The following is a 12,963-nucleotide window of genomic DNA, read 5'->3' on the forward strand; positions in this document are numbered from 1 at the left end:
TACGTATACCTCTAAGTAACTTACAAATCAAAGGGTGTTCACCCACCGGTTTCCCTTGGATGTGTGGATGACCGGCTGAAAGGGCTGAACGACAATTGTTAATTGTCCTATAAGCCAGACCCTGGGAAGCCAATTCCGACAAAAAATTGGCTATGACGTGAATCTCTGACCCCAGGGGATCCACACTCCTTGAATCGCACCAACGTAGCCATTTCCTCCAGGCTTGTTCGTATCTTTTGTGCGTGGAGGGGGCCCAAGATTGGGATAGGAAAAACAATGCTGATTCCGAAACTCCCGGCACTTGCCATCGTCGCCTGAAAGTCTCCAGGCCATCAGGGTTAACAGACCCTGTATCACCAAAGGATGAAAGCTGTTCGATGGGTCTGATAGAAGATCTTCCGACCACGGAATTCTCACTGGAAGGTCGCATGACTGATTCATTGTGGCAGGGAACCAAGGTTGAGCACTCCACCAGGGAGTCACAAGAATGATCTCCGAACGTTGGCGACGCACTTGTGCCAGGACGCGCGGGATCATCACAAAGGGAGGAAAGGCATAGAGAAGGACTCTTGGCCATACCTGCATGAATGCGTCTGTCCCCTTCGCTTGAGGGTCCGGCCTCCAACTGAAGAAACAGGGAACTTGACTGTTCAGACGTGAAGCAAAAAGATCCATCTGACATGTCCCCCAACGAGATTGCAGCGCTTGAAAAATGCTCCGATTGAGCATCCAATCGCTGCCATCCCGGAGGAAGCGAAAATTCCAATCCGCAGCTGTATTGATGCTGCCCGGAATGTATTCCGCTATCACGGAAATCTTCTGATTGAGGCAGAAATGCCAGAATTCCTTCGCTATCTCCGCTAGGAGACGAGACCTGGTTCCCCCTAGGCGATTGATGTACCTTACTGCGGAGACATTGTCCATCCGCAGAAGGATGCAGCAATGAGCCTGGCGAGGGGCCAAGGATTTTATGGCGAAAGATCCTGCCAGGAGTTCCAGACAGTTGATGTGATAGGATAACTCCCCCGGGGACCAACGGCCTCCTGTCTCCACCCGGCCGCACCGGGCTCCCCAGCCTCAACGACTGGCATCCGACTCTGGGGAGGAGGGAGGAGGGGGAGGAGGGAAAAATCGCTCTGCCATTCCATGCATCCATGTGATCCAGCCACCACGATATTTCTATCTTGGCTTCCTCTGAAAGGGGAACCAACTCTGAATACTGAAGACCCTTCTGAAGGTGACGAATCTTCAACCTCTGAAGTGCCCTGTAGTGTAAAGGCCCCGGAAAGATCGCCTGAATGGATGATGCTAAAAGACCGACCAGGCGGGCTAAAGTCCTCAAGGATATAGTCGGAGAGGCAAGCGCTCTCCTCAACTCCTTCTTGATCAGGTTCCGTTTGCTGACTGGAAGAATCAGTAATGACGTTAAGGAATCTATCTGAAAACCCAGAAATTCCATATTCTGTGAAGGGATCAGGCTGGATTTCTCTGAATTCAGGACAAACCCGAGGTCTTGGAGCAAATTTATTGTCCAATTTAGATGAATCAGCACCAGATCTTTCTCCTGGGCCATGATGAGAATATCGTCTAGATAAATAATTAGACGTACTCCTCTCTCTCTCAAATATTGCACTACAGGTCGGAGGAGTTTGGTGAAACACCAGGGTGCTGATGATAGGCCGAACGGAAGTACCTTGAATTCGAACCATTGGGAACCCCATTGGAATTGGAGGAAACGTCTGTGTGGGGCGAATATTGGAACTGATAGGTAGGCGTCTTTGAGGTCTAATCGAACCATCCAGTCCCTGTCCCTCAAAAGATCCCTGAGCAGGTGAATACCTTCCATCTTGAAATGGCGATACACCATCCAGGAATTGAAATATTTTAAATTCAGGACTAGTCTGGCTCCGCCGCCTTTCTTTTGCACCAAAAAGATAGTGTTGACGAAACCTCGAGGATGAGGGGAGGATTCCACCACCGCCCCTTTCTGAATGAGAGAGAGAATCTCTTCTTTTATGAAATTGCGATCTGAGAGGGAAAAAAGGAGGGGCGTGGGAGGGTTCGTTTGCTTTGGGGTTGCGTAAAACTCTAGATGGAAACCCTGAACCGTCTGCAGAACCCAAGGATCTTGCGTAATGGATTCCCAAATCGGAAGAAACAGACCAATTCTGCCCCCCAATATTACTTCTGAGGGAAGAATGATTCTCACCTGAGTTAGTGCTGTCTTGAATGGAGTTGGCTCCCCGGTACCCTCTTGAATTTCTACCTCGACCTCTGTATCGATTGGGATAGAAGTTGCCTTGGTTTGAATAACTTCCTCTATTACCCTGGGAGGCATATCTGGGGTTCTGGAATCTTCGGCCCGGCGCCCGACCCCTGAAGCGTCCGGCCCGAAGAAAAAGAGTATTGTTGAATACCTTTTTTATATTGGACTGAGCCTTATCAAGAGCTGTGAAAGTAGCCACATATTTGCTTAAATTGGAGATGAACTTCTCTCCGAAGAGCATTCCATTAGCTGCCGGTCCGGCTTCGTTAATGGCCAATTCGGCCAGCTTTGGGTCCAAGCGAATCAGGAAGGACCGCCTGCGCTCCGCTGACATGGCGCAATTTGCGTTGCCTAAAAGGCAAATGGCCCTCTGGGCCCATTGAAGAATAGTTTCCGTATCCAGAGGGGTTTCGGATTCTTTGGATTCAACCGTTAAATCCAGAATTTTTGTAAGCGGGCCGGATAAATCTAATAATTTGTCCTGGCAGCCTTTCCAGGCCCGGTCTAGGCCCTTCTTTGGATCCTTAGCAAATTTGCGGAGGAATGATGCCATGTTGGGATCCAGCTCTGGGGTGTCTGCCACCCTGCCCAGTAGGGAGGGGCGGGGACACTCAGATCTAAGAGTGTTGCGCACTTCCTTCTCGAAGTTTTTGCGCAGCCTGTCTTGCACATAGTTTGCAACCTCTTGATGAGGAACCCACTCGGTAGAGCGAGGATGGATGATATCCTCCGGGGAGAATAAAAGGTTCTTGCCTTGACTAACGTCCTCTTTAGAAGCGCCATGCTTCGTCTTGCGCCGTTTTTTTGCGCGGTTGGGAATCCACCTGCGACTCATCTGAGTCCGACTTTGAGGATGACGGGTCGTGATAGCTAGATTGTGATGATGCTTGCACCGGGAAGGAAGGTGAGCTTTGAGGAGGCACTAGACCTCCATATGCATGCTCGCGCAACACTGAAGTTGCCATTTGAGACAATATTTCCGCAGAGGAAGTGACACTTGAGCGCTGTACGTTAAGATCCAGCACCTCACCAGACTCCCCGGTCTGCCTGCGAGTTTGACTACCTTCGCCTAGAAATTCCCTTCTAGCAAAATTAGATAGAGGTTGGGTAAATGGCTTGAGAGCCTGAATTAACGCCCAATTCACGGAATCTTGCACATGGGAACCAAGTGCTTCCACCAGTCTTTCCTCCAAATGATGTTCGGAAGGATTCTCTTGCAGTTGCTCATACTGCTCTTCTTCCTCGGCGTAGTACGCCATCTTTAGATTATAATTTTTTTTGTTAATCTGCTAGGAGGAGTTAACAGGGGGAGGCGCCCTGGACAGGTGTAACAGTTAGAGACTGTATTTTTTATCTATATATAGTGGAGGGAGCCACCTGTCCTAATATTCAAAGGTTTTAAAAACTTATAACAAAAAGCCTCCTGAGCCAGGCTCAGACAGTATTATTACAGCCCCTACGGGCGCTCTGAGGCCACAAAATTGCACGAGGTGCTCAGCGCGCAGCCCGCGTCGCTCCAAGCCGGTCGGAAACTCTTCCGATCGGGAAATGGAGCGCGCGCGCGCGCGCACGCATGGGCATCAAAAGAGGACTGTGTCCTCCAACACGAGCGAACGCTCGTTGCTTAAGGCCTGCTCCCACTCCACAAAACGACTGCAATGGTACAGGTAGCAGTAACTCTTTAAAACAATACAAAGACAATTATTAAACGCACTTCGAAAGCATTAGCAATCAAACTTAGACCCTAAAAAGCTTAAACAAGTACAGAGCGCCGCGTGCGTGACTTAACTGGCTGCTGGAGCAGCAAAGAAAGAGGAAGGACTGCGGTGTTTGAGCTATTTACGGACATTATCGTGCTATGATTGGTGGGCTAAGGCTCATGGGAAATGTAGTTTTTGGAAAAGTGTTTGTTTATTGGCTGCTGTGTTTGTCAGTAAAGTTAAGAGAAGCATAATCCGAAGCCTCCGGTCCTGACATAGAATCAAGTGGTTCCTTTGTTAACCTGCAGGTGCAACATGATGGGTAGCTTGCAATTCAGCGCTTGTGTGTTCTGTGATGCATTTTGCTGACACAATAACCTTTCAATTGCTAATTCAGCTGATTGAATGCTTGAGCCACTCATAAAAGACACTAGGTATTTATTAACTGCCCGTATGTATTAATTTGTTAAATTTGCTTTTTAAAAATATTTTTTGTTTTATTTTAACACAGTAGTGGGTTACTCTAAGGAAAAACAGCCATAAAAAAGAGATCCATAAGGAGGCAAAAACAGGAGCTTTCACCATGTACAGAAGTTGAATACGCTTGCACAGTATAGCTTGATTACAAAATCTGTCAGGTGGGTATACCACAGGCAGAAAATCTGTTGGTGTGGCCCTCAACTCCTCCAACCGAAGGGAGCTCAAGCACCTCGTTCACCCCTCCCCTCTTCTTTTTAACCCCCCACAATTTACCACAGAAGTCTCCCACCTGACCGACTATTTGGGTAGATCCAGCCAATCGGAATACCCACGAGAACCATTCAGCCATTTAGTTATGGGAGACCAGATCTTATTGCCCTGCTCTTTAGCCCTTCTACCAGGTGGGGCTCCTCCTGTATGGCAGAGGATTTTCACCCCCGCCAGCAGCAGCAGCAGCAAACCTTAAAGAAATAAAACTGTATTAAATTATGTTTATCATCGTTTTATTTTTAAAGGTGTGGGGCCATGGGGGGGATGACAGCAATGGAGGGGAGTGCACAGAGCACACCCCTCGGCATGCTTTTATATTTGGCCGGATGTCTCGGGCTGGCCAAACACACATGCGCACAGGGCTCTTTCTAACTCAGCACTATGTTGCCGGGTTGGAGAGAGCAGGCCAGGCTCTGACGCTGCCTTGGAGGGCCTGGCCAGGGCGCTCCAGCCAATCATAATGCTGCTCTGAGCAGCATCTTGGTTGGCGTAGGGCAGGCTGGGAGCCTGTGCCTGAAGTGAGGCGGAGAGTAGCGGTGGGCAGTGAGCTTAGGGTAAGTTAATAATATTTTTTTTATTTTTGTTTTGTTCCCCCGCCCAACTGTGACTGCCTTCTACCCATACAATTGTAGAGCAACCTCTCTACGTTATATATCCTATATCCCCATGAGTCGCCTTAACCAAGTCCCAAAAGTGCATGGATCTGGATTTTTCCAATCCATGGTAATTAACAAATGAGCTACAGACATACAAATGAATATAAAATATGTCTGGGATATGCTGTATGTATTGCAATCGCTAAGTCTGAACTGCATCCTCGGCAGGCTAATACGGATTCCTCCCCCAAATAGCTTGTTCAAAAAAGCCTCAAAACCTCCTTCATGGAGGATAGCTTCCCACACCCATAAAACATATGCTGCATATCCACTGGGCTTTTGCCACACCAGCAGCAACTTTCATCTGGCCTTTTGCCCAAAGCAAAGAGATTTGTTGGGGTATAATACAAATCGAAGCTTGTTTTGTAGTGCTGTGCTTTCAAACTAGACGAGTGGAAGACTTTCATTCCTACCTCGATAGCTGCATATAGATCCACATCACCTTCCCCTACTCGTCTAACCCACTGAACTTCCATTTTATTTCCATATGATTGGGCATTGTATCGCTAAGGAGCTTGTAGATATGCCCTATCCTACATTCTTGCTGATTGATTATTTCCACCAATATTACTCTGTACAGAGAAATTTATTTCAGGATTTACCTGACTTATGAAGGCTAGAAACTGGTAATATTTGAAAAAAGACCTGAAATCAATATCAAACTCTGATTGAAGCCCAGCAAATGAACATATGTAATCTGAGTTAAAGAGGTCACCTAACTTAAGGAGGCCCAACCGTTCCTATACTCTCCCCATGATATCATAGAAATAAGTCAGGAACATTGTTGTATGCCACAGTGGGGTGTATTGGTTATATGGTCTGATCTTCAACATCTTTTTAACTATGTTCCAGACCTTCCAGGCGGATCTCACACTCAAGCCGAATCTTGGCTCAGTTTGTCAAAGGAGGCAACCATACACCACCTTTACAAGCGCGTATATAGTTGGGGTAACTGTTTCAGTCAAGGGGTTTTCGTCCTTTCTACTACCAGCTGACAACAATATTACCGTCTGTTGGGGGAGGGTAGTATAGTTGGGGTAACTGTTTCAGTCAAGGGGTTTTCGTCTTTTCTACTACCAGCTGACAAAAATATTACCGTCCGTTGGGGGAGGGTAGCCCAATGATAGAATAAAAAACTAGGTGCAGCCCAGCCCAACCACCTCTCTCTCACAGGAGAATTACGTGTTTAAAGGATCGCCTGACCCTCTGATATTGCCAAATGAAGTTAGTACAGATAGTTTCCATCGTCTTCAGTAAGAACGTGATCACAGCTAAAGAAATATCACAAAAAAGATAAAGAACTGGGGGTAAAAAGAGCATTACAAGAACATTACATTGGCCAATGATTGAAAGATGTAGCCCATTGATACGTCTAAGATTTGTGTTGATTTTACCTATCATAAGTTCCAAATTCCTTTGACACAGAGTGGAAACCTTAGAAGTTATCTTGATCCCAAGATAAGTGGTGGTTTCTACCTGTCGGTCATCTGTTAATGTAACATTCTCAGTACAGACCACCTCAATTTTTTCCTGATTTAATAGATAGCCACAGACTTTCCCATACTCTACTGCCAAGCGCTGAAACTCAGTGATCGACTGCCCTGTATCAGATGTTATCAATGTTATGTACTACACATATGCAAGCACTTTTGTTTCAAAACCATTTGTTCAAACTTCTTTGATGTCCTTATTCTGCATAAGTAACTCTATGAATGGGCCAATATAGATGGCAAATAACAAGGGCAGGCATGGGCATCCCTGTCTCGTGCCCCCTGGTTATTGCTAGCCTTCCTAATTCTGCATTCATAATCTGCAATATAGCAAAAGGGGTATTGTACATTACCTTGACTGCTGCTATAAAGCGTGTACCTATTCCTTTCTGCCCCATTACATGCCGTAACTATCGCCATGATACTCTATTTAATGTTTTTTTTCTACGTCATGGAGGACCATGGCCACTTGGCCCTCAGTACTATCCATTATGTGGAAAAGAGAGATAACTCTTCTTATATGATCAGTAGTACCCCGGCCGGGGATAAACCCATGCTGCCATGGGGACCCCATCCAATCGATAATCCTTCCCAAGTGCTACGCCAGTATTTTTGAGTACGCCTTGGCATCTGCTTTAATCAAGGAAATGGGCCTGTACAATGCCAGGTTGTCAGGGGGCCTACCCTTCTTAGTGAAGATAATATCAGTAACCTGCCATGACAAAGGGGGTTTCCCATTCTCCTGCACACCCAAGAACAGATCTAGAAGAAGGGGGGCCAGCTTATTGCGTAAAGACTTATAGAAGTCCAGGGGAATTTGGTCGGGTCCTGCCGCTTTGCCAGCGGCCAAGAATGCCAGGGCGTCAAACACTTACTCCATTGTAATATCTGCTTCCAATTCCCTATTTAGCTCCGGCGACAGTTTGCCCCTGTACAGTTTATGCCCTTCTGCCCAAATCGGAATCGGAAGGATCTTCATGGTAAAGTGCTTGGTAAAAACCCTCCAAAATCTTAATGATCTCACTTGTATCAGTAGCATAAGACTCATCCTGCCTTTTAATCTCCTTTATGCCCTTCCTTATTTCTTTTTGTCTGATTCGTAATGCAAGCTGTCTCCCAACTGAATCCCTATACTCATAGCACTAGTTTCTATGGACCTGAAACCTTATTGCCTCCCTCTTCGAGAAGTAACTATTGATCTCAGATTTAACTGCCAAAATATGAACTGGAATCTGCCTCATCTCCTGACCGTTCATGATTCTCTCCATATGACTCTTCTCCAGGCTTGCAAGTTTGTGATACAGCCCTCTTATCTCCTTGGTCACCTGTTTCCTACTAAAAGCTGTAAAGCTAATAACTTCAAATCGCAAACTGGCTTTAAAGCCTCCCCCTTAAGGCACTATGGGCCAGATGTAGCAAAGGGTTTTTCCCATTCTGTGTCAATGGGAAAATGTGTTCGTACATATGGCCCTATATCTGTTAAATTTTATGAACTCAATGATCCATTTCCTCAAGTGCTCTATGAACCCCTCATTTACTAGCAGCTTTGTGTCAAATAACAATTTCTGACATATTTTGGGATAGACCAGTCCCACAATTTCTAGAATTAAAGGATTATGATCTGAGAAAACCCTTGGCATCTTCTTAGTGGTTGCCTTACTAACCAAACTAGTTGGGACCATAAAGTAATCTAGTCTAACAAATTTCTTATGTGGGGCAGAAAAATATGCATGGGGTGGATCAGGGGTTTTCTTGATATCCATCACCCAATGGCTTTCCTTAAGTGCTTCCAGTGCCCAGTATACAAGGGGCTTCCTCCCACAGTATTTGAACCTAGATGGTGTCCCCACCCCCAGATGCATATTTAAATCTCTGCAGATTACCACGCAGTTGGCCAACTAGATAGCTCCTCCTCACTGTCTTAAAGTATTTTAGGGTCATCCAGGTTAGGACCATAAATAGAACAGACCACCACCCCCAATTCTCAAACATGTCTTGTTACATCGGATCCCAACACGCACTTCTGTAATGGACTAATCAATATTGAGCTACGTTTCTTGCATTTTCCTATTCTATTTTCCATTTACTGAAATTGTACTTCTGTCTTTGCCTCTGCAACCTATGGCCTGAGTTATTCATTGTCAGTAGCCAATTGTAATAGATGACAGGCTTGAGAGGTGTACATGACAGATGGCTGGTAAAATGGTTTTAGTTAAAGTGGGATGGAAACCTATTTGTTCTCCCTTCATACAAGTGGGATTGTGACAGCTGAGTCCTTTCATAGTACCAGTGGGGTTGTGGGGCAGTGGGGCAAGTGAAATGGTGTATTACATGTCAGTTGAAGTTTGTGGGCCATGTGTGAAGATAGGATCATGGCCTCTGGCTACACCGTGGGTTGAGTACTTTGTGTTGAACATGGAGCCAAGCTGTGTTTGTATTCTGATGTTGCTGTCCAATGTGCTGATAGCTGCACAGTGACATAGGTGCGTAAAAATCCTACAGGTATGGGCCCTATTTTAGAGTATGGTTGATGTACTGGGTCCTCAGTGATGTCATGTGTGTTCCATGGGATATGTGATCATATAGCTATGGTATGTGTTTGTGAAGAGTCTGTACCTGGTAATATATAGGTCCAGTCTGGGTGCCCATGCTTTGTAGGTGGGTAACCATGGGTATGACCTATGTTATCTATATTTGTGCATTGTGTGCCACTATGCCTTCCATCCTGATAGTACTCTGTCACGCTCTATTTGCAGATTGGAATACTGACTATACCATGGTGTTGGCCTGAATTGCAGCCTTTGACATCTGTTCTGTGACATTTCTGTTGTAATGTGTCTCCTGCTGAGGGAGCCTCTGTCTGATGACCATTAAACTGGCTGTTCGATGCAGGGGACATGACCTGACCACAGTTGGCAAGCACAGCATTCGTTGATGTATTATAAAAGACACACATACAGTAGCTGTGTTAAATTGTGATTTATTGTGCATATCAGGATAGTAATAGTCAAAATCAAAGTGCTTAAATGAAAAAAGGGTGATGAGTTAGTTCATGGTAGATGAAGTCATCATAGTAGCAGCTACACTAGTTGGTTACATAGGTCCAGTGTCCTTGTACCATGGGAATATGGAGTAATGTCTCAGAACGGTCTACAGGGAGTCTCAGTGGCACAAAAGGGTGAGATATCAGGAGAGGTTCACTTCCTGGCAGTGGGTTTGGTCTTGGCATCTGCTCCAGCCGGATGTCTGGGTGGAGGTCCACGTTTGGGGGGGGAGAGGGGGGATTGTTCCTCCGCTACAGAGGGAGGGGTGTCTGAGGCATGTGATTACCCTGGCCGGGCCTCCATTCCACTAGCTGCCGCAGATGTAGATGGGGTAGATGTTAAGTTACTAGTGGAAGGGGCCAGATGGTGTGTTGTGGAACCAATAATGGGTGGTATTGATGTCCCTCAGCACCCCTGCTATGGTAGCCATGGTGGCATTATGTGCCTGCCACTGCTGCGTGACTTCCTGGTGCTATTCCCTCTACAGCCTTTGATTCTCCCCAACATGGTGATAAGTTGGCCCATCCTGTCCAGGGAACTTTGGTATGCTCCCAGGACTAGGGAGATAGTTTCCTGGTAAGTGGAGTCCCTTTGAGGTCTTATCTTCTGGCACACAGCATCCATCCCACACACCCTACCCCCAACTGCCTGTGCCCCTGGCATGGTGTGCCCTCTCCAAGTGGTAGCAGGGTCTTTTATTGTCCGGGATGTTGAGGCTTGACTCTGGTCCCTGTGCTGTAGGGCACACTATAGATTGAACAGGCCTTGGGACACAGGTTGGGAAGCAAATGGTTGTGATGTGGTTGCACCAGGGCTGGGGGATTTGATGTGGGCACGCTCAAGCAAGGAGTCGTTAACTGACTAGGTGTCCCAGCAGGGCCAAGTTGTTCGTCATTGTCCAGACATCCAGGCATGTTGTCTTCACTGGGGCCTTCATCTTGGGGGGGGAATGGCAGTCTCGGGTGTCCTCTCCATGGTGGCAATGGCTGGGTTACCTGTGGAGGGAGTGAGACACAGAGTTTATGTTGGGATGTGTGTTTGAATACTTCTTTATGAGTAGCAGACAGTAGTTCAGCAGGATTCCCTGCAATGACAGATGCTGCACAGCATACCTTTTGTTGTACATACTACTCTGTGACTTGATTGCCATACTCGATGTTGGGAGCTGTCATACAAGTCTGGTACAGATTGTACTGCTGATGGGTCCTGTTTTTTTCTGATTATTGACATGGCTGTTCAGCTCTGTTACCTAGTGAATAGTGAGGCTTGCTAGATGTCACATATTAAAGTTATACAAATGACAGGTGTGTCCTAGGGGGAACACAGTATGTGAGTATGCACGGGTTATAGTTCTGTATCTAGATGTTGTGCATGTGCATTGACTCAGCCATCTTACTTTCCAACACAGGTCATTCTATTTTTGGCTTGGGATATTTGATCTGTGGCCATTAGGAATGGTCACTCAGCTGTACCTGTGTGTTGTTTTGCTTGCAATAGTGAGTGTGCCGTTGCATTGCTGTCATTGCCATGTACTGGTCCTCACTAGGACAATCTAGATGGTGTAGCTAGTACTTTAGTAGTACTTGCCTGAAAAGTGATGTGTTGTGCACATTCCAGGTTTTCAAAATATTAGGTTTGTGCATTCTTGGAGTCGTAGTGATTTGAATTGCCAGCAGTTACCGTACCATTGCCAAGGGCTGTGGGGCAGTTGGCCTGGGTTCAGTGGTGACATGCAGGAGAGGGGAATTAGGTGAGTAGGTGGGACATATAGTGGGACATTTAGTTAATTAGGGAGTATTTGGGTGGTGAGGAAGCATGCAGGACAATTCAGTTGTGTGACATGACTGTTGTGGGTACTTACCAAACTCCAGTCCCCCAGGTATTCCAGTCAGGCCCTCGAGATGCAGTATGTCCAAGATCTTCTCCTACCATGAAGTGAACTGTGGGGGAGGAGGTGGGGCCCAAAGCCAGTCTTGTGAAAGGCTATCTGGTTGCGTGATGCCATGAAACACACCTTCCCCCATAGGTCGTTACACCTCTTTCTGATGTCGTCCCTTGTGCGTGGATGGCTGCCTACTGAGTTGACCCTGTTGACTATCCTTTACCACAAGTCCATTTTGCTGGCTATCGATGTTTGTTGGACCTGTGCTCCAAACAGTTGTGGCTCTACCCTGATAATTTCATCCACCATGAACCTCAACTCATCAGTGAAACATGGGTGTTTTTGTGGGGACGTGTTAGTGGTTGTGTAGACAAATGTGTGGGGGTGACGTGAGTGTTAGAGCTCAGTGTTGGGTAATTGGTGCAGTGTGGGTGCTGCCTTGTGAGGTGTGACGGTTGTCGTAATCTGTGTGTGCTTGTGATATTTGTATTGTTTGTTGTGCTGATGTGGGGTGTGTGCTGTCTGTGATATGTATGTGTGCCAGTTGTATGAAGATGCTATTTCAAATATTTTCTCCTACTCTCTGTGTATCGGAATGGCGTTTTATTGTTGCAAGGTTGTGTAGGGGTGTGTTATATAGTGCAGTGAGGAGGTGTATCGTGTGTCAGGTGTGGGGTATTCAAACTATCCAGTTTGGTGTGTTGTTGTGCATGATGTGAGTTTTGACTGCAGCGGTTCACACCGCCAATGATTTTCTGCCATGGAAGAACCGCTGTGCTGATTTGTGTCTCGTAATATGGTGGGTGGAGTTGTGTCGGGCTGGCTGAGCTGGTGGTGGGTCCGCCTCTGTCCCACCCTCCAGTGTCCTGGCGGTTTCAAATTTTTGGCGGTCTTCACAGTGTGACTCTTAATACGGCAGTTGGATTACCGCCAACATGGCAGTCTTTTGCCTTCCACCAACGCGACGGCCTCAGAAAAGATTGCCGAAATCATAATGAGGCCCTTTGTCACGGTTTGGGTGCAGAAGGATGTCCCGCAAACCCCCCCACCCCGCATTCCTTTCACTATTTTTCCCAGGGAGGTGGCAGTCACCAGGGCTGCGGAGGGGGGGTGCTGTAGCCTTGTTCAAAATTCCTATGGGAACTAACATGGGAAACACATGTTTTTTGCGACAC

The 12,963-nt window shown here is 46.7% G+C and overlaps 1 protein-coding gene across 1 annotated transcript in view; it reads left to right on the forward strand.

Moving 5' to 3' along the window:
- Positions 1–12,963, forward strand: part of SCYL3 (SCY1 like pseudokinase 3) — a 617,362-nt gene that overhangs the window by 3,392 nt on the left and 601,007 nt on the right. The window lies entirely within an intron of this gene.

The sequence above is a fragment of the Pleurodeles waltl genome, chromosome 4_2 (genome assembly GCF_031143425.1).
Source record: "Pleurodeles waltl isolate 20211129_DDA chromosome 4_2, aPleWal1.hap1.20221129, whole genome shotgun sequence".
Lineage (NCBI taxonomy): Eukaryota > Metazoa > Chordata > Amphibia > Caudata > Salamandridae > Pleurodeles > Pleurodeles waltl.